Genomic DNA, 21,024 nt, shown 5'->3' with positions numbered 1-21,024 from the left:
TTGAGAGGTTCTTTTAACAGCCTCACACACACTGAACTGCCTACAGCCTCTGATAAATAGATGCTTAATATTAGGGTCAACTTTTTTGCACCAATACTTCTCCTTGGGATGTTCCTTCTACTCATCGAGGCTTAAAAACGTTTTAAGAATTCATTGTCCTTAACCCAGGTTGAAAATCTAATCAGATGATAAATTCTCGAAATTCTTCCTCAACAGTGAATTGCAAATCCTCTCCCCTCCTCCATTCCTCCTGTTGCCTTTTCTAGGTCCTGAGGGTTCATCATATTAGCCCAGTTTAGCACACGTGAGTGTGCTTCTGATTGGGCTTTGCTGTCTCTAGTCTTTCTTCTAGTTTATCCATCTTTCAAATCACTGCTTGACATACCTGCAAAAAGGGTAACTCCAGTTACTCAATGACCCTCTTCAAGAGGTCTTTTAAGATAGGAGATGAAATCCAAGCTAACTCTTCATTGTGATGTTTAAATTTACTTTTCTTGCCTTAACCTTTTAAGGTACTGTACTCCCGTTAAATTTGTCTCTCCACTGTTTTTCCTATTGATGTCATGCTTAATTTTTGGCTTTTGGGTTGTTTCTTTCTCATGTACAAGGCAGCCTTGGCCTGTTTTTCTACTTCCTGGGACCTCTTTCCAAGCCCATTTTGAGCTACCCATTCATCGCTCAAAGCCCTTCTCAGATGCATTCTCTCCTTGAAGCATTTTGATGTCTTGAAGTAGATGAGATAGCTCCTTCTTTAGAATTCTTCAAATCTGTTGTTGACATTATCAGCTGTTAATTATCACATAGTCCTTTTATAGGAGTTATTCTTATACATCTCTTATTCTTCCCTCTAAGCTGTAAATTTCTTAAGGTCTGGGATTCCGTCTTATTTAGCCTGCAGTGCCTGAAGTGGTACCCTGGTTAGAAGTCAGTCAGTATCGCTACAGAGTATGTAACTGCATATTTAGTTATATATGTGTTTATACATATTTGAAATAAATAGATAAAAGAATTAGAGTCACATCAAAGAGAAAATGGGCCACATCTTACTTTACGGTTACTTAATTCTTCAGTTGGCTTCCTTTTCCTAACTATTAAAAACAGCCCCAAACTACTATGTAAATTGCAGGATTTTTTGTTTGTTTGTTTTTAATCAAAAAGGTTACAAAGCTTGAACACACAATTCAGAAGCCAAAATGGATAATTAAGTCACTCCTGCAGTGACATGTTTTAAATGGAGTGCTTTTCTACCTGTTATAGCTACCTGAAGAATAATATTAAGGATTTTTTTCCACCTACGACTTTGTCTCATAATAAATTGTATTGGAAACTTTTGTGTGCTCCTTCTTTAAAATAGCACACCCAACTTCAACATTTCCTTGGATGGCATGCTGATCACTTAAGAACATCACTTATAAATTATTTTGCCAAGTTATTTTTACAAACCAGAGTTTCTACTGAGGGAAATTATTTTAAAAGTTTGGCTGACTTGGGCCTCCAACAAATACTGCTTGTCAATAAATATTAAACAATCATATGAATATGGAGTTGGAAATCTGAATTACACCTATGCCATGGGATTTATTATCCTCCTCTCACGATGCCTGGGGTATGAAGGCTAAAAGGTCTATTGCAAATCCTGTTTTATTCATTGAGAAACATCCCCTGAGGACTATACTTGAAACTTTTGCAACTGTTGAGGACTTCTGTAATAAAGCAGGTTTTTTCAGTGTGTCGTCTTATCAGAAAAGAAAAATGTTGATGAAACTTTAGTGCTGCCTTCAAAGATACTGTCTTCCTTTTGAGTCAGTTCTGGATATAAAATATAGGATCTGAGGTATCAATTTAGGGAATTTGGAATGTGAGACTTTGTTTTGTTTTCACTGAATAGTTGAAGAGCCAAAGATTAAATAATTAACCTAAAAAAGCCACATTCAAAGGGCTGGATTTTGTCCAGCGTAGCTTGGGCTGTAGAAGAGCTGACGGACATTTCTCAGCTCTCCTTTGGCTGCATTTCAGAGGCTTAACCACAAGTGGTCAGGGGTTCAGAAGTGGATGGATTGTCTTCTTGCTTTTATCATCAGTGTACTGTGACCTTAGTGGTCATTTAACCAACAGTGTTTCTGTTTGTGTTTAACGATCATGGAATGTGAGAGTGCGGTGATTAGGGGCATGGACTGGCAGCCAGGCTGCCTGGTTTGAATCACTGCTCTGCCACCTAGTAGCTCTCTAGCCTCTGGCAAGTTGTTCGACCTCTGAATCGGTTTCCTCACCTCTCTGACGCTATGGTGGGTATAAACATCAGCGCAGTGCAGAACTGCTCTAACCTGGTCCCTTCCTGTGAATCTTCTTGGATCGTGCTAAGCCCAAAACTCCTGAATTTAAGAATTCAGTTTGCTCTTCAGAGGGGGTGTGAATGCGACGACTTCCGAATGCCTGAGTAACTTAACACACAGAGAAAACCTGGGCTCCTATGATTTTCTCAAGAATGGGGGTAGGGGTTATCCAGGCTTCACTCTGAGGCTCCGTTGCTTCTGCTAATGGACATGCAACCCCAGGGGGATTTCCAGCTCTGACTCATCCTAACCCAAACTCACTGGATACAGTCAGAACCCACTAGGTTGGAGAATGAAGCAAGTCAGATCCCTCCTGACTCACTCCTCTTGGCTCCCTCTAAAAGCAGGGCATTATCTTCTCTAGTGTCTCATCTCACCATTGTCCTTTTTTTTTTTTCCTCTTTCATTTCTTTCCCAAAGTGGAACTTGAGCCATATTAGAAAGTCTGACCATCTAGCTGCTGCTTTTCTGCGAGGGCCGATGCTGTTCGCTGAGACTCGTTGTCTAAGTAGCAGAGCATGATCTCCCGTGCACATGGCTGGGTAACAGTTTCTGGGAGACTGTGGAAAGTATGCAATATTGGCATAATAGATCAAGACTTTCATCAACATAAAAGGAAAGGAATTACAGGGTACTTGCTGACAGGGAATTGTAGCTTGAGAGGGCACTCAGGGGGCAGATACACTAAAAGCATTTTGGCATGGCGAAGTGTATTTCCTGGACAGATGTGTTTCATTCGTGATGGAAGGGCCTCGCACTTCTCATGCGTTCTAACACGCCGGTTACAAGTCAGCTGAAGCCATGTTGTGTCAGATACTGTTATCACAGGAAGTTCAGTGTTGTCACCCCCTTACAGTGACATTACTTCAAGAAAGCCAGACCAGAGCTGTCCTCAGAGAAGGAGAAAACATTTTTATTTAGGGTTTTCTCCTCTCATCTTGGCAGTCAGATCAGGTTAAAAGTAGCAATGTTTGTTTTGCTGTGTATGCCCACACGATCCTGGCCTTTTAGCACACCACTTCATTTTGCCTTTTCCAATTTCTCCTTATAGATTCCAAGCAGTATTAGTACTACTGACATTCAGAAGGGCTAGCTTACAAAAGTGTCGCTTAGAAAGAATGGAGGTATTTTTTCATTTTCTCAGAAAAAGAAAGAATTATTTTGTAAAAGATTTATTTTACTGAAGTATAGTTGATTTACAATGTTGTGTTAGTTTCTGGTGTACAGCAAAGTGATTCAGTTATACATATATATAATAGCTTGCATTTGCTAATCCCAAACTCCCAATCCATCCCTCCCCCATTCGCCCTCCCCCTTGGCAACCACAAGTCTGTTCTCGAAAGAATTCTTAATAAAATAATTACTAACGTGTTAGTGAAATCACAAAATATAATTTTTTCCTATTGTTATGTATGAGAAAATCTGGAAGGCAGAAGTTATTTTCCTCCAATTTTCACACTGCCTACAATTTTTCAGCTCTTCCTTACGCCCGTTATTTTCTTCAGAGCCGAATAAGTAGATTCAGAGTTTTCCTTACCCTAGAGAGCCCCTTTTCATCATAAAGTCTAATAAGAAGGCCCCAGACATAACTGCAGTGTCCCAGACTGCCCTTTACACCAGACGAAAGGTAAAACGAGCCGATCAAGTAACAAACTACAAATTGATGCAGGCAGTGAGAACAGAAGACTGGTTTTCTGCCCTGTAACGTCTGCATAAAAGTGGAGGATATGGTTAAAAACATTGGCGGCAGCCAGTTACCGGAATAGCTAGCACTTCCAGGAACAAATGCATTCCTGATGAATCTGCGGACACTGCGTTTACCGCAACACAGCAGACTTTCTCACACATGCACTCCACGGTGCCCGCCTGCACGGGCTTTATTGACCTTCTGCAAACACTGATGGAGGAGCGGGCTGCCAGAGAGCGAGAGGCAGAGAGCCGTCCAAAACATCTTGGAAAGGCCTCTGAGAGAATTTTTTAGTGTTTAGAAGACATACCATTCTTCTCTCTGCCAAAAGTCTTTTTTTTTTTTTTTTTTTTTGTTCGAGAATTCAAAGACTGGAAAAAAAATATATGGTTTTCTAATGACATAGTCACGCAATCCCTTCCAAGACCCTCAATACCTGCCGAGATTTTGTTTCATTCTAAGGCGACTCAAGTGTCTTGATTATAGTATAAACACACATTCCGACTGACTGAGAAAGGCTTTTTTTTGGTTTCCTTTCACTGCTCATTTACACGGTTTTGTAATCTTCCTGTGTAATGAATAGTAAGTCTAGCATGAAGAAATACCTTCCACAGGACACAACCTTGCTTAAACACTAAGTCTGGACCTTGGAACTGATTGAAGAGAGAACAGTTTTTTCACATCTGACTACAGGCAGAGGAACGAAAGTCTTAGAATATTTTAGACACCTCAGAGTTACCACTTGATTCACTGTCCAGTACTAATGACAACTTAATACCTTCTGATAAACATAAAACTACAGGTTTCATGCTGGAGGAAAATTCTCTATGAATCAAATAGTTCTTTTCCTGAGAAGTGTTTTACATTTTTACACTTGACCAAACTGGCTAAGTTTAAAAATTTCAGGCCTAATTAATCAAACATTACCACCTTGTTCTTCTTTATGGAAGAGCTGACCTCCCTAGAAAATAAGTCACTAACTGGAACAATTTAGTTCTTCTGGCAAAAGACTGTAACTAAAACTGACGTCCGTTTGCCTCTTCTTTAAGGCATTGAAATTAAAGTAACAGAGTTCTTCGTCCAAATCTGTTATGTTTGTGAACAGTAAAAACCAATGGTGGTATTAGTTGCTGGGCTCCAGGTGAATTACTCATAGCTGTCAACACCATCGTATGCTCTGCCCCACCCTAAACCAAACACAGATAGAGACAATGGTGCCAGAACAAATTGCAATAAAACATTCAATCCTCAAGCAGCTATTCTGTATATAGATTTGGAGTAAATAAATTATACAACTGCCACGAAGGCACATTTATCATTTCATTTTATCTGTGATGTTACTGACTCAACTAAAGACCACATCCAGTAAAACCCTGTTTCCATGACCAGCTCCAGACATCAAATTTATGCTGCTCTGGTTGCTTGTGGTTGGCACTCTAACTATTGAATAAATGGCCCTGTCTTCAAAAGATTGGGTTGACCTGCTGATTTGAAACCGCTTCCCAACAGCAGTTAACAGTGGCTGCCCAGCTGAGATCAGAGGAGTTGAAACAGGCCTTTATGATAGGCACAGGGGAAGAAGTTATCTGTCAGACAATCAAGACTTAAAAGCATCCTAGAATCCTAGATCTGTAAATAACTAAAGGCACTAACTACCACGTGTTCATCCCAAACATCACCAGTCCCTGTGTAATTGAAGAAAGGTGGTATCTCTTCCTTTCACCCTGACTACAAACGCATGGGTCCAATTCTCTGCTTGTTAGCATGTAAACCAATGGTAATCAAGGCAGGGGAAAGAATATGCAGGTCATATGTGAGACTTCTTAATAACTGATCAAATGAAAGAGAAACATACTTGACTGAAATATTGTGAAAATGATTTTTGAGACTTCGCATTTCAAGAGTATGAGATACATAAGAAGAACAGGATAGCTTGAAAGATCTCCCCTTTTTAATATATTTCATTAACTTTAAAATCACCTCTTTCTAGTTTTTGTTGCAATAATTCCTCCTGACTCTGCTTATTGCTCCATTTGGGAAACAGTTTTTTTTAGCATGTAAGCAGTTGGTCCAATTTGTGTTATATTTATTTATATTTGTTTATGATTTTTGCTTATGCTTCTTTAAATTAGCCTATTGGCAAAATTATCACCTAGCCAAGTTTTGTTGTGAGAGATTTTTTTTTTCCTGTAGTATCTGCTTGGTTGAAAAGATTGGTTGGTATCAAATAACACATAGCCTTGAATGGGATATAATATGTTTGAACTTTATAACCTACAAGGAGGAGATTTTATACAGTACTTCTACCTGGGACCCACACCCAGGGTTTCTCATTCTACTGGTCTGGAGTGAGGTCTGAGCATTGTATTAAAAAAAATCTCTTCACATATATTGATTAGGGTTCCAGAAAAAAAAAAAAAAGATTCAAATGAAAAGACTTTATTGAAGGGATATCTTGTTAAAGTGTGAGCAAGGTTAATACAACAGACCCAGTGCTAAGGAGAAGGTGACCAGAAATTAGTAACATCTGGAATCCATTTAGCCTCCTGGCCAGAACTGTAGGGACAAAACTACTGCTAAAGATGTGATTCCCAAACAGAAAAAGACTTAGGAAAAAATACTCTGATCTCTCTCCTTCTGTCTACCTGTCTTCTCTCAAGGCCTCCCATTGGCCAAACCCAGTGGGCACGGGAATCCAGGTGGTACACTGTGTAGGGGTTATCCTCCTGGGGCTCAGAACAGGGTAGAGAGGATGAAGAATGCATGGGAGGGAGCCAGTGGAAAATAACGATACAGCAGGTGACTCTTCTGTACAGCCAAGTTTGAGAACTTCTGCTATAGATAGTGGGAGGATCAGGATTACATAATCTGAGGTTAACACACATGGCAGAGTGGACCTTGAGACTATCTAATCCAACACCATCATTTTCACACTTGAAACGGAGACCAGTGAGTAATACTGTGCATCCAGTATCACACAGTTAGGACACTTAAGATCAAGGACTAGAAGGTCTCCAAGTTATCAAACACAAAAGTGGTGTGATGAAAATGATATTTAAGGAAAATGAATTTGGCAACAATGTACAGAATGCCTTTAAAGAGAAAGGTGTTACAGGCAAAGACAAAAGTTTGGAAAATAGGTAAGAGTTCAAGGGTGAAATTTTAGGATTCTGAACTAAAGCAATGGAAGTTGGAATGGAAAGGAGGAAACAGATTTTGCAGAGCATGAAAAGAAAAATGTGTAAACTTTTGTAAATTACTGTGTGGATGAAAAAGGTGAGTGAAAAAGAATTTGGAGTCAAATATGACTTGGATAATTCTAGTCCAGAAAAATAGGAGAGAGGTGATAACAGTAATAAAATAAGGACAGGAGTAGAAGCTGTTTCTGTAGGGAAGAAGAGTTCAGTTTTGGCCAAGTTAACAGAATATATGAGTTGACAAGTCCATTGTTAGTTGGTCATATAGGAACTGGAGTGTGTAGTTTAAATATATAGTGTACAGTAATTGTGTCTCCAGTCCTAAGATGTTTGTAGTTACTGAAACACTTCGGTCTCAATATTTATCCGTATTACATATTGTGCTCATTTATCAAGCAGGGAAAATCCTGGAGCCATGTTAAAACACTTATTTACTAAGGAAAAAACGGGTGCCTTTCCTAATCATTTTCATCCCTATCTTACTAGACCAAATGAGTTATGTGTCCTTTAGTAAGTTTCAAGACTATTTTATCCTTGATTTTGATATTGATACATCTGCAGGTTTCTAAAAAAAATCCAAATAACAAATTTGCCTATTTCAGATTATGATAAATATACATTATATATTACTTATTTCTTTTGTTTTTTGTTTTATGCCAACAAAGGATGATTCTATATTAAAATATTAAGAACTTGACTAAAATTATGAGGCATAAATGATGTATACTTAATTCAGGCTGAGTTCCTGCCATCCAGATAAAGGGTTTCCAAGTGAAGATGATCATTATAAACATTCTTAGACTCTTTGGAAAAAATGTAATATCAAGGAAGAAATAGTTTTTATCACTCAGTCTCTGGATATATTAATTTATTTTGCTATCTGTTCTTCTAGCCAAATAGGTTTATTTGTTTATCATCCCTGATACTCTATTCAAACCAAACCAAAGTAAAACAGTTTCTCAAAACTAAGCAGTCATTTTGAACAATATAACTACAACTACTACTAATTTCTATGTTTTGTCCTATAACTCTTCTCCTATAATTTCACTGGTGTCCCTTTAATAAGGATGTTTGTTCTGACAAGGAAGTAACAGTTTCAAAAGATATTTTCTCAATATGGTTATCTATATTTCTCTTCATATTCCACCATCTCACTTGTATTGCAAAAAAGAACAAAAGGTGGGAAAACTAAATTTTAAAATTCTAACTTTAGTAAAATTCTGGATTTTGAGTAAATCACTCAATTTTTTAAAAAGGCCATTTCAGTGTGGAATAATGAAAAAAATGATGGAGAAACTAAAGGAATTCCTTTCAAATAAATCTTATTAAGTGGTACAAGAATATTTTCTTTGTGCTGATAAATATATTTATTTGGAATTGATAGCTAAGTCTCCAATAGGCAAGTCTCTTTAAAGAGTTAACAAGTACTTCTTTCTTCCACTATGAAAATAGTCGTATTCTTTCTCAGACTTTTTTTTTAATCTCAGTAAAACCAGTGATAAATTACCCAGATGTATTAACTCATTCTGCTTTTTAAGTAGTATAATTTACTTTGCCTGCTTTGCTCAATTGTATTCAACTACAGTTTCTTTGTTAAAGTCAACATTAAGCTCTTAAGGCACACACTTCCACTCAAGTTTTGCAGAAATGCTGAACACATCAGGGTCTAAATTATTAGGATCTCAGTTAACCTCTTCTGCGTCCATAGGTTGTTATTAAAAGACTAATGTGGGCGTTTGTAACCCATATACCATCTTGAAATCATGATAATCAATTCTGAAATGTTGTGAAGTGAAGATCAGCTGTATTTTTGGAGGGTATTCTATTATGAGTTTTTTGGTAGCTCTGAAGGCCCTGTGAACTAAGGGAAAAATAATCTACATTACATTAATTCACATTCCACTGTCAACCTCATTACTTTGAGACCTTGCTCTCAGTTTCACACCTTGTCCTATTCCTGGATGAAGCTGACTTCTGAAGAAATGCACAAATTTTCTTGTCTGCCCACTCCTCAAGGGGTAGATCATAAATAAAATCAGGCAGTGTGATTTTTCTACTGCCCACTTCTAAAGGTTTCCACAGACTCTTGGAATGAAACACTTTAAGGCACAGTGTTTATTCTTGCCTCATGATATTTATATTTGCATGATGCTATAAATATGAATTCAAATGATTTTTTAAACAAGCTGATGAATAATACCGCCCAAACCTTTACATTTTAGTTTTTAGAAGTAGGATGTCATAGTCTAAAGGTGTAAAATCCAAATGTAGTTTGTAGGAGGCAAGAAGTGACAATGAGTGAGGATTTTTTTTTTTTTTTTTTTTTTGTAATGGAAAGTCCAAATGACCACATCCCTGACCAGCTGTGTCCCTGTTTTTAGGTTTTACTCAGTGCAAGGAAGGCATGTCAACTCTGTTTTTTGATACATATGTACTTAGTGGTTCATCAGTCATAAGGTGTTTACCCTATGGGTTATTATCAGTGTAGCGAAGAGTCCTAAACCAGGCTCGGATTCCAGATAGAATGTTGTCCTGACGGTCCATCTTCCGCATACTCAGTTCCTAAATGTTGAGCTTGGACTTAGTGAAAGTTTGGGAGTGCGGGGTGGGGGAAGTGGGAACACGAACAATCCACGTGGTTCATCGTTACTTTCCAGCCCTGATAATGATCTGTCGGCGTGATCCCCTTCCCTCTGCCCTCAACCCTGCCCAGCTCCTTTGTAAAATGTGCTCCTTTTATGACGTGTTTTAGATAGTTGCTCGTGTGTGAAGACCACTGACTGTGTTACACTGGGGCTGAAGACTTTGTTGTCATTATCAGTAGTATGTGTCTGGATACAGAATAAGCTTCTGTAACAGAGAGACAAAAAAAATAAAATAAATAAAGCAGGTAGGTGTGCATTTCTTTCTCTCATATAATGCTGCAGGAGAAAATGGTCAGTGTGGTCAGCCTCAACTTGGTAGTCCAGAATCCACACCGGTGGGTTGGCACCGCTTTCTTTGTCATGGAGCTTCTATCTCTGCGTCCAAGAAAATTTCCTATTCTTGCCTTTTGCTAACCAATGGGAAGAGAAAAAGAGGTGACCAAGACAAATTAAGGACAAGACCTGAAAGTTGTACATATATCTCCTCATATCCGAGTGGAAACAACTTAGTTATAAGATGTAAGTAGCTGGAAGGGATGCTGGGCAATGGAGAATATAACCGGGTAACCATGCAGGGAGGGTCTGTAACAAAAGGAAGGAACAGTAGGATGAATAATATGAGAAATTTCAACCTCTACTACAATAACCATATCCTAACCAACTGAGCTAAGCTAAGTTAAATATAATATAATATAATTGTGTAAAATATAGTTTATACTATAAGATACTATTAGGTAAAATAATTTAATAAAAAATCAGGTGACATTCTATTGAGAAAATACTGTCCTTTCATATTTGCATCAGGAATAATAATTTTTCTTGGTTCACAGCCTCAGAGAACTAAAAGTATATCTGAAATAGTCAACATTTATCAAGTGCATCAGAGATGCGTGTCTCATCTGTACTGAACGTGGGTCCTAAATTTATAGTTTTCTGGATGAAGAAAAGTTTAGTTTGTTATCTGGATATATCCTTCTGCGGAATTTCCAGAAAATTTGTACAACATATTTTAATATCTCAGTGTTCTGTTATATCAATTATTATGTCTTAAATCTTTCCAATGTTACAGGTCCATATAACACAATTTGTCTCTGGTTGGTTTTTCTATAAGTAGAAACTCTTCACTGTATTTAAGAGTGCCAGGTAAATGAAAAGTTCCTCAAGGTAATATAACCAGTGAAGTGTTAGTGGAAAGTATATAGTTAGCTGGAATCAAGGAGAGTAGTTCATGACACTTCATCTGTCCAGCTGTTCACTGATGAGGGCAAGGGGAGTGTGATATCAAAGGAATAAATGGATAGAGGGACAGTTTTACAGAAAAGGTAATGATTTTAAGTAATGCAAAGCAATAGCCCTGGAACCAGTCTCCCAAGCGAGAAACCTGCTTGTTAATCCCCTCTTCCTCCAGCTTTCCCTCAATCTCTAATTCATGATTAAGCCTTGGTGCACAGCCTACTTAAATATCTCAGGTCTATTTCCTGCTCTTCTCTCAATGTCAGTAGTCTATTCCAAATTTAAATTATTGCAGAGAGACCCCTAGCTAATTTTTCTACTGCTCATCACACACTTCTGTACCGTACTCCTGCCATAGTGCAGTCCCCCAAATGCACATCTATTCATGTTATCCCCCTAAAGGCCTTTAGAGGCTCTCCATAATTTTCAGGGTAAAATAAAATGTCCATAGCTCAGCAGAGACGACACTTTATAATCTGACTTTTGCCGTCTATTTATTCTTACCAGCAGCAGCTTCTAAATATGTCCCCACCAGCAGAATAAAATGATTAGTCATTCCCTGAATGTATCCTACAGTTCCACACCTCTAAGCCTTGAAAAACATCTTTACTTTGTCCACCTGGCTTTCTTCAACTTCATCTTCAAGACTCAGTTTAGATTTCATTAAAAAAAAAACCCTCTCCCTGAATAATTTTCTCCATCTCACATCAGAGTTAAATGCTCCTCCTCTGGCCACCAATTATATTCTGTTCATGTCTCTGTCATACCACTTTTTGTACTATATTCAGTGGCATCACTCCATATTACATTATATGCTAGGTATCAGTCTAGTCTGTGTGTTTCTTAAGAGTATAGGCTACGTGTTATATCTCTTCCTTGCATATGTTTTCCTTGCACCTAGAATATTTATAAAAGGTAAGAGGTACTGTTTGAGGGTTTGCTCAAAATAATTAGTTGATACAGTAAGGATAGAAAAGTGTGGTGATATTTTTAAGCCTTGCAAGCATTCTTCCTATTTAGACAAATCTATTAAACACTATCTCCATCAGATAGTAGTATCAAAGAGATATACTGGAGAGTTTCAAGTCCCAGGAACCCCAGATAAGATGTATATTCACTTTATTTTTTTAAATTAATTTTTATTGGAGTATAGTTGATTTACAATGTTGTGTTAGTTTCTGCTGTACAGCAAAGTGAATCAGTTATACATATACATATATCCACTCTTTTTTAGATTCTATTCCCATATAGGTCATTACAGAGTATTGAGAAGAGTTCCCTATGCTATACAGTAGGTCCTTATTAGTTATCTATTTTATATCTAGTAGTATGTATATGTCAATCCCAATCTCCAAATTTATCCCTCCCCACCCCTTTCCCCCTTGGTAACCATAAGTTTGTTTTCTACATCTGTGACTCTATTTCTGTTTTGTAAATAGGTTCACTTGTACCACTTTTTTAGATTCCACATATAAGCGATATCATTTGATATTTGTCTTTCTCTGTCTGACTTACTTCACTCAGTATGAAAATCTCTAGGTCCATCCATGTCACTGCAAATGGCATTATTTTGTTCTTTGTTATGGCTGAGTAATATTCCATTGTATATATGTACCACATCTTCTTTATCCATTCCTCCATCGATGGACATTTAGGTTTCCATGTCCTGGCTATTGTAAATAGTGCTGCAGTAAACATTGGGGTACATGTATCTTTTCGAATTATGGTTTCCTTCAGATATATGCCCAGGAGCGGGATTGCTGGATCATATGGTAGCTCTATTTTTAGTGTTTTAAGGAACCTCCATACTGTTCTCCATAGTGGCTGTATCAATTTACATTCCCACCAACAGTGTAGGAGGGTTTCCTTTTCTCCACACCCTCTCCAGCATTTATTGTTTGTAGATTTTTTGACGATGGCCATTCTGACCAGTGTGAGGTGATATCTCATTGTAGTTTTGATATGCATTTCTCTAATAATTAGTGATGTTGAGCGTCTTTTCATGTGTTTTTTGGCCATCTGTATATCTTCTTTGGAGAAATGTCAGTTTAGATCTTCCACCCATTTTTTGATTGGGTTGTTTTTTTTGATATTGAGCTGCATGAGCTGTTTTGTATATTTTGGAGATTAATCCCTTGTCGGTTACTTCGTTTGCAAATATTTTCTCCCATTTTGTGGGTTGTCTTTTCATTTTGTTTATGGTTTCCTTTGCTGTGCAAAAGCTTTTAAGTTTAATTAGGTCGCATTTATTTATTTTTGTTTTTATTTTCATTATTCTAGGAGGTGGATCAAAAAGGATCTTGCTGTGATTTATGTCAGGAGTATTCTGCCTATGTTTTCCTCTAAGAGTTTTATAGTATCCAGTCTTACATTTAGGTCTTTAATCCATTTTGAGTTTACTTTTGCGTATGGTGTTAGAGAATGTTCTAATTTCATTCTTTTACATGTAGCTGTCCAGTTTTCCCAGCACTGCTTATTGAAGAGACTGTCTTTTCTCCATTGTATATTCTTGCCTCCTTTGTCATAGATTAGGTGACCATAGGTGCATGGATTTATCTCTAGGCTTTCTATCCTATACCATTGCTCTATATTTCTGTTTTTATGCCAGTACCATACTGTTTTGATTACTGTAGCTTTGTAGTATAGTACAAAGGTAACTTAATAGGGATTGCATTGAATCTGTAGATTACTTTGGGTAGTATATTCATTTTGACAGTATTGATTCTTCCAATCCAAGAACATGGTATATCTCTCCATCTATTTCTGTCATCTTTGATGTCTTTCGTCAGTATCTTACAGTTTTCTGAGTACAGGTCTTTTGCCTCCTTAGGTAGGTTTATTCCTAGGTAGGTATTTTATTCTTTTGAGGCAATGGCAAATGGGATTGTTTCCTTAATTTCTCTTTATGATCTTTTGTTGTTAATGTTGTACATTCACTTTATAAACTGGGAACCATATTTACCTATTTGAATAATTCCTCATTTTATATGAAATTTTAAAAAGCACAGAAAGAAAAATGTTTTATATTACTCTGTTTTTAAGTAACAGATTTTGAAGATGTTGAATGAGATTGAAACAAAAATTGTTTCCTTGGTACAAATTCTTAGAAGGCATTGTAACTGACTTTTGGATCATGTAACAAGCTGTCAGTGAATCAGTTAAATACCAATGCAAGTGACTGGGTTTAAATTTGGAAAAAAGCCACATTAGCAACACATTACCTAATTACAAAAATTGGAGATCTTGATCAAACTTCTTTTACAAGAAAATTATTACATATTTTCTATTTAGAAAAACTATTGCTAAACACTGAAGGCCTATTTGGAATAATATTTAATATACTGTTATACTATTCTGCAAAATAATTTATACACCCTCCAGAAATTCACTCTAATAAGATTTGGCCAGTTTGAACTACTTTTTTGCCTCTGAGGATTTTTTTTTTTTTAACCTTTCCACTCTCTAATTCTGCCTAGAGTAAAATGTGTTCTTTTATTAAAGATTATTACCAGGTCATTTAAATAAAACTGTAGAATCAATTGGTTTGAGTGAAATTTCTACTAATTTAATTATTTCTTCAATTCTGGTTCTTTGGTAGAGTAACTACTTGCCTTTGTTACTAGCATTTATTTAAATCGTCAGCTGATTTCATGCTACCTAGATAGGGACAAAGCTCATTTTGCTGGAAGCATTCTAATAAAATTGACTATTTTATTTTTGTTGTTATTACTGCTTTTTTCCTTAAGAAACAAGTATTGAACGAATACTGGTTACAGAGAGTCCTTTCCCCTAAAGAGAATTTCTATGGATTAGAAGAAACTTAAGAAGTCAGTAGTTTCTAAATTATATTGCTTTTAATTCCTGTTTTTAAAAAAGGATATAGAATTCCTAAAATAATATTGTATGCAAAAAAGAAGAAAATAACTTCTATTTGGTAGAGTAAGGAAACTCATGGGTTGAATCAGTTCTTTCCCCTGAATTCTTTATAAACTTCCTCTGTATACCACTTTCAGCTTGAAATAAACATTTACAATAGATATTGAAATGGTTCTTTGATATTCTTGAAAACAACCTCCCACCTCTTTTCCTCTTCCTCTTTCCTTCTACTTCCTCCTTTATTGGGTCTTCTGTTTTCAAATATCTGATTCAAACGTGAAAATTAATTCAAACACTTTGCTGGGTCTTCATTTACCATTTTATCAAAATGGAGGCCACATTTTCTATAATGTAGAGTTAAAACTACTCATCCAGAAAAATCTTGGTTTACATTTGGAATGGCACTTACTTTTATTCTTAAAAACAGTATAGATTCAGGTGTATGGATATTTGAAAGAAAAAAAATCTTTTGTAATTTTTATCAGAGGACTTTTGTCACCGTGCTTTGTACTTTTCAGAATCACAGTTGTGTCAGAGTCACATTTGTCACATTCATTTAGGTTTCCCGTTTTAAATCTTAATGTACGACTAGAGTATTTCTTCCTGATCTTAACCCATAATGCAGTAGAGTATTCTGGCTAACTCATTTCAATTGACTACAAAATCAGAGTTATTAAGTGCATATTTCTCCTTTTCTTTCCATATATTTTCCATTCATAATTGATGTATCTAACATGGTGTAACACTAACAAAGTAGATACATTCTTTAATTTGAAGGATTTGCCTATGAACAAGATACTGTTATGTGAACACATTTTGCCAATCATAAAGCCCTATACAAATGTCTATTATTAGCATTAGTATTAACATTTGAATGTCCAGTGGGTGAATGTGCCTCCTCAAACTTCACTCTTGCACAGACGTTTTCTTACAATTCTTTTGTTATTTGTTATCAAACAGCTAAATGAAAGTTAAAAAAAATGAACAGAACTGTAATTCACAGTTCCTAAGGTTTATACAATTAGATAGGCACATTTAAGCAACCCCCAAATCATGGGTATTTGCCCCCTCCTTTGGTGATATAGGATTTCCAGCCTCTGTCAGAGTCTTACCCAGTTCTCTCTAGGAGTTCACACAAGTATCTCCTAAGAGCTACAAACTATTCTGTCATGTTCTTCTGCCCTGCTGTCACTCTCCAATAGACACCACTTCCTATGAAGTGATGGTAATAGCCCCTCACTGATGCTAATTGTTTGGTGGATAACATTCCAGATGATTTAATATTTATAAAATATAAGCAGTACATAGAAATAGACAAAGGCATAGATATATGTGTATGAGTATGTATATATACATATATTTTGTTTGCTTATTTTAAAACACATTTGTAACTTATTTACTGATATAGAATACCACGGATTTTTTTCTTTGTGCTTACATATATATTTACCTAACTGTTTTTTGTTTTGTTTGCTGGTATTTACAGTTGCATAGTATTTGAGAAATGGCAATACCATAGCTTGTTTATCCAGTCTATTGTTGATAGATATCTAGTTGTTCCCAGGTTTTTGTTGTTGTTGTTGCTGTTGTTATAAAAAAATGCTCTAGTGAACACCCTTGTACATATATTCGACATTTGATTAGATATAAAGTAAATTATTAAAAGTGAGATAACTGGGTTAAATGGTATCTGTAATTTAAATTTTCATAGATTTTGCAAAGTTCGTAAACAAAGTGAAATAAGAGTTTGTTTTCCTACGTTCCCACCAGCTAAGACTCTCTCTCTCTACACACACACACACACACACACACACACACACACACACACACACACACACACACACATCAGTATATCTTACTACTACTGAAGTGATTATCTTGACCATAATTCATAAGAACCAAGACAGCTATATTTATTGCCCCACCAAGACTTTTACTATGTTTCATTTTTCTGCATATAGAAAGATGTTAATTCATCTTTTTAAGCCATTACAATATTTAGCTCATCATTATGCAACAGCTTAACTTTTACCGAATTCTGTATTACTTAAAAGCAAAATATTCACCTCCCTGCTCTTCCAAACTGCAGAGACTGAAGGTATTTCTCTGTTGACACTATTCCTTAAGGCAATTAGGCCTCTGAGGCAGAGGTGAAGAGAAGGTCAGTAGAATTTTCCTTCATGTGTGTCTGTTTATCATTGGAGCAAGCTAAGTTCCTGTTATGTAGAGAACCTGAATAATTCTGAATTTTGCTACGGTTCTGAACTGGGGCTGTTGTGAATTGTTCAGTCCAAAGGTTATGGTAACAACCAACTTAATGGGCTTGTGGTTCCCTCATCATTCATAATGCTTTTCAAAACTTACACACATCCTTTTCCATTCCTAAAGATGAGTACCTTAATTACAGCATGCCGTTTGACCTTACTCTGAGTTTCAGATTCCAAAAACACATGGATCCTTTAAATGGAACCAGCAAGCAATGAAAGAACAAACTCTGTACCAGAGTCCTTTTTCAAATAAGAAAAGAGGGGATTCTTATTACCATTGCAAAATTTCCCTTTATGCACTTAATTTATCTGAATCTGCCTGTGGCTTTGCACATGTACTCTGAAGGTGTTTACACTCATCTTCCTGGTACAGTGTAATAGCACACACTTTCTACTTCTCAGTGACTATAAGGCAAAGGAGTCAGAGAACTGAGGAAATTGCCCAACATTAGCAGCTAACACACACACGTACACACACTCACACACCCCTGCGCAAAACTACACAGGATAATGAGCCTCAAATGTTCAGGGTATCGTTTGGAGGACGATTCTCACTTCCATTTCCTGATATAGAAGGAATTTAGTCTGTCAATCAGTGCTGTATCACTACTTAACATTACTGTACTAGATTTCAGACATTCTTTTATCATACTTGTGACTTTTGCCTTATCAAAAATAGAACTTGTACAATTATCCAATATTTTTATTTAAATTGACTTGCCTTTTTTACTTAAGTGCATTTATTTATAAGAAAATATATGTCACTACTCTAAATGAAAAACTAGAATCTCTGAAATAAATAGGAGAAAAATAAAAGTAAATACTATCAAAAAATATTATTTAATTCTAGCAAGCTACTATTGTCTGCCAAAGTTCTGAGCCTTAACTCTTCTCTCTTCCTGTTAAAAGAAAAAAAGAGACTGAAAGGTAATTTTAAAAGATTAAAATTTTAATAATGTGATTCAAAATATTTTTCATGCTCCTATACCAAATCACTTCTCAGATCACCAATGGTAAACACCCATATTTTGGGAAACACTCAGTAGTGTTTGTCTGCATGCAACTACCTGGTGGACCCCAAATAAGCTGCATGTTGTTTCATTTACTGATGTATGAAAGAATTACAATTATAACTCAGATGTTATCTTTATGAAGCAGAATGATTTCATCAGACTGTCGTTAAAACAAAATTTTTACTCTAGTTACTAACCGATGTATCTTTTTGCATATGAAAATAATGAATTTAATTATTTGTCAAATAATTACACCTATATAGGGTAAAATATGGAAATTTGCTTGTGTGTTGGCATTTGCAATTATACCAATATATATTTAGACCATATTTTCATTTTATCAGCTCCTCCTCTCCCAAGGAAGTCCATAAATGGTCAGTGGGATATAAATGGAAAACATCCAAATTTGAGTTTTCATCACCACTCAGAAATATTATGGTCCCCAAATAGGTAATAGAGGTAAGAAAAATCTCAGCATTTATTATTTCTAATTTCCTCCTAGAGGTTTCCCTACTTACTCTTTTGTCCAGATGTCATGCCATCCACATTTAAAACCCAGATAAAGGAATGAGAAATCCTTGCTATGCTGAAGATATGAAAGTGGAGAGTTATGATGAAAGCTATTTTCTTCTCCACTCCCAACTGACCCCACTATTAGATTGTTTTCAAAGAGAGAGCCCTGTATTTTTCTTTAAAAGTCAGTTACCAACATCAAATATTTCACTGAGCAAAAAGCCACTGTGTATTTTGGGTTTGTCACTGATTATCTAATCTTAAAAATACTTAAAAAAAAAAATCTGTTTTCTCACTTGACACGCAAATAGTCAGAACCACATATAAGAAGAATCACAACAGTCAAGTAAGTTATATATAATGTTCTAGGCAAATTCATTGACTCATATTTCAATGGAATTGTTATTTCCATAATGGCAAACCTCTAGAAATTTATATTTGGATCTTCATAATCTTACATAAGTGATCAACCTACTCTATTCCCTTCTTACTCATCCTTTTTTTTTTTTCACTTTTATAAGACCAAAACCTTTTAGGAAACCTTAGTATTCCTGGCAGGTGAAACTACAGAACATCTATCCAGATGTCTTCATACCAGAATTACAGAAACTACATTCATCAAACTAATTGATTAGAGATGGCAAATATCTTAGCTGGTTTTTGGTATATTCTTTCAAACAATGCAAGAATGATACATCCCCCAACTCTTTACACACTTATAGATTGACATTTATCATAATTATGTTCCATTTACTTGATTAAGAAAATGCATTCCCAGCCTCTCATAATTGCAGTAATGGTGGTGAAGATAGTTTGGTACTGCAGTTACATCGTCACTCAACTCTTTCCTTCCCCTCTCCCTGCCCCCAGCACTCTTCTTTCTCTCTCTCCCTCTCTCCCTATTTCCTTCTTTTAAAATATGTTCATTGAGTGCCTGCTATGTATGAGGTGCTGTTGTACAAGGATTTGGGAACTAATGGTAGGAGATGGTGGTTAATGATGAATGTTCTTGAGTTGAAACATCTGGAGTTGAAGCTGAGTTTCCTTTAGTAGCCATGGTTCTCAAAGAGAGTGGAGTACATTCTTACTGCACACCTAACCTCTGAGCATTTATATACAGACACAGAAAGTGAATTTTCTTCTGACAATTGTTGGCTAGATTAAATAAGGACATTCAGGCAAGTCATCTAGCACAGGACCAAGGCCTATAATATTCAGCCATCAGTAAATGGTAGCTGTTTTGCTAGTTATCGTTATTATGGAGTCCCTTCCCTCAAGAAGTTCAAAGTCAGAGAAGTTAGAAAATAATGCAGTTTCATTATGAGGAGCTAAACCTCACAGTCGGGGGAAGTGGAGGCACATAAAAAATGCAAGGAAGGCAGCCTTGAGGGGGACAAGGATGCTTTCCTGGGAGGTGACATCTGAGTATAATCCAGTCTTTCACGATTGGTTGGGGGTGCTGGTCCAGAGGGCAGATGGCTAGAGGACAGGAGTGGGGCTGGACAGCATGCTCCGGGCTGATGTGAAGCAGCCGCACCTTCCTAAGAGCCGACTGTCATCTAGGTTGGCTGGAGTGTGGAGTACGAAGGGAAGAGACATGATCTTAAATAGGTGTTCAAAGATGGATTAGGTAATGCCTTACATGTTTTGCTAAGGAGTTTGAGGAGTGATGAAAACGTTTAGGTAGGGGAGTTACATGCCAGGTATTTTTCCCTTTAAAAAGGTCATTCCTGGTACAATTTGGAAAATAGATTGTGGGTGGGGAGAGAAGCAAGAATGAAGGCAGAGAAAAATCAAATGACATCAAGAGATACTGAAGGGCTAGAATAGGAGGAATTGGTGATTGATTGCATGGAAAAAGAGCAGTTATCCATTTTCCTGGCTTGGGGTTAATACACAGGAAGAGGATCAGATCTGGGGAGGAAGATAATGATTTTTTAAAATTGTTGTTACACTTGTGTTTAAGAGTTCAAAATATGGAAGATTATAGGAAAAATGTGGCAAACGCTATGGTCTCAGCACCTAAAACGTAACACCACTATTCTATGACATTGAAATTTGACATCAAATTTCTCTAAAATAATAGAAATAGGACATTTCAGGTAAAGTTCAGTCCCCTCTGTTCCCATCCCCAGAGTTTTTCTTCTCCTTCCCTCTTCAAAGGCTATCACAATCATAGATTTGGTGAATATCTTTCCATTCAATGTTTTCATATATATAACACATACATACCACATGCATGCATACATGCACATATAGG

Source organism: Balaenoptera physalus (genome assembly GCF_965194825.1).
Source record: "Balaenoptera physalus genome assembly, chromosome: 3".
Lineage (NCBI taxonomy): Eukaryota > Metazoa > Chordata > Mammalia > Artiodactyla > Balaenopteridae > Balaenoptera > Balaenoptera physalus.
This window is presented reverse-complemented; position numbering follows the sequence as displayed.